The sequence below is a fragment of the Silene latifolia genome, chromosome X (assembly GCF_048544455.1).
Source record: "Silene latifolia isolate original U9 population chromosome X, ASM4854445v1, whole genome shotgun sequence".
Lineage (NCBI taxonomy): Eukaryota > Viridiplantae > Streptophyta > Magnoliopsida > Caryophyllales > Caryophyllaceae > Silene > Silene latifolia.
Genome location: NC_133537.1, coordinates 94775365 through 94777635, shown reverse-complemented (window position 1 = coordinate 94777635; position 2271 = coordinate 94775365).

The following is a 2271-nucleotide window of genomic DNA, read 5'->3' as shown; positions in this document are numbered from 1 at the left end:
ATTAAATTCGGATTTAAGAGAAAAATAGGTTAATATGAGTTAAATTTCGAATATGGTCATAGAAAATTAATATGTTGTCACATGCAATTTTACAAAATGTGTGTAAAATAATTGGCTATAAAGAAGTCTTTTAGCATGATTTATGAATTTTTGAAGAAAAATTAGCATAAATAGTGACATTATTAGTGTAAAATTAATAAAACGTAATCTATGACTTAGGAAAAACGTCTAATGTTTCATTTTATTGTATTTTTCAGATCTAAAATTGAAAAGTTAATGAAAATATTTTTTCCATGTTTTTATGATTATTTTATTAAATATCGATAAACCGCAACATTGTTTTTCCTAAATTTTTCAAATTTTTAACCTAAGATTTTGAACATTATGAGTGTCATGGATTTTTCCAGAATGTTCATGAATTTAAATTTTGAATTTTGAATTTATTTGAAATTTTGTGATTTATTTGAAGTTTAATAGCTTATTTTTGTAATTTTGGTCCATTTATGAACAATTTTGTAAATAAAAGTTAATTATGGTCAAATTATTAGTGAAGACTATATTTTGAGTCCTAAGAGGTTAGGGTAATTAACTTATGCATAAATATGAGTTTATGTATTTTTGTGATTATAAAATGTTGAAATCACGCAAATCCGTAAAAACCGAGTAATATACGATATTGGCTAATTAAAAGGCGATTTAGCATAAAATTGAGCATGTTCATACATATTATAATGCTGCATTTTTCTTTATGATTGTCATAATTTTAATTTATGTAATTTTGAATTATGTAATTTTACTTAGTATGGCCTTAGATTTTAATTGGTATTTCCCGAAATGTATGGGAATATCGATTCGGTTGTAATTTTTATTGTGATCTCGTATCACCGTTTTGTAATTTAATAGATTTATTTTATTTTAGTTACAAATGTATAATAGGAAATTATGTAATTTATTATGTAATTTTATTCATTCCGGAGTTCCAAAAGACGGATTTCTTCAAGAATGGCGATACATAAAGACGGTGTTACCTCGAGATGTGTGCCACAACCGAAGTTCAAGGGACCAATGGAGTTGGTTTCCGAATATGTAATAGATTAATAGTTTTTCTATTTTAGGAAAGGCCATACTAGGATTTATTTATCTTTATGCTTGCATTTTATTTTATGTCACATGCATCGCTAAATCGCCATAACTAAACATGCATTGTCTTATTTTATCGAGTTTATCGACCGTGTCAAATATAATTATCGTAGTTCACCGCTTTAGTTCACTTAAAACGTGATAGATAATAATTTGACATGACCTCTCGCTAAAACTATCAATTGAGACATAGCCTTACCAAATAGTAGAAACCATAAAAACCTATTTCGCGAGGGAGTGCGCTCGGCCCCACCGGGGTACACACCTTGTTACGTAGGGGAAGTGGGTGATGAATGTTAATCCACCGAATTCATGTTGATGAGGGATGTATCGGCCCCACCGTGCCCAAGTTAATGTGGGTTTGGATCATGGACACATTTATTCGAAATTTGGATTGAACTCAACAAAAGTATTTGATAAGGGATGTATCGGCCCCACCGTGCCCTTGTCGATGTGTTTTGGGCTATAGATAATTGTTAATGTAATATTATCGACCAAGAGTTCTAAAAGTAGAATCGATTAAACGTTAATCCACCGAGTTATATTGATAAAGGATGTATCGGCCCCACCGTGCCTAAGTCGATATGAATTTGGGTCTTGGAATCATTTATTATAGTTGGGTAGAGGTCACTATATAAATGTTCATATCTTGTTAAATTTGCAAGTATGATTTAAAAAGACAAATGTTAATATTTCCTTTCCTCCATATTTGTAGTGCATTACAATGAATCCATCAAATGCTACCGCACCAATTACTATTGAGTCATATCACCATGTTCTTGACGACGTATGCTCCAACAATAATTTCGATACAACTAGAGAACTTCATTTCGGGATAGGTTCGGATGGAAACCTAAATTTCATCACTTCTTCTAAACCACCCACTACTACTAGACCTCGTGTGAGTCCGTCTCAGGAAGACTACCTCATACGATCTATAGGGTCTTTGTCTCTGGAAGATAAAGATGCCAAAGCTAGTGGGAGCTCTAGCAATCAAGTTCTTGCTTCAAAGGGCAAGAGGTTCAAGAAGAAAGCAAAGAAAGTCAAAAACTTCAAGCAAGTTAATGATGAGTGCCATTATTGCTATGGCATGGGACATTGGCTTAGGAATTGCCCTATGTATTTGCGAAA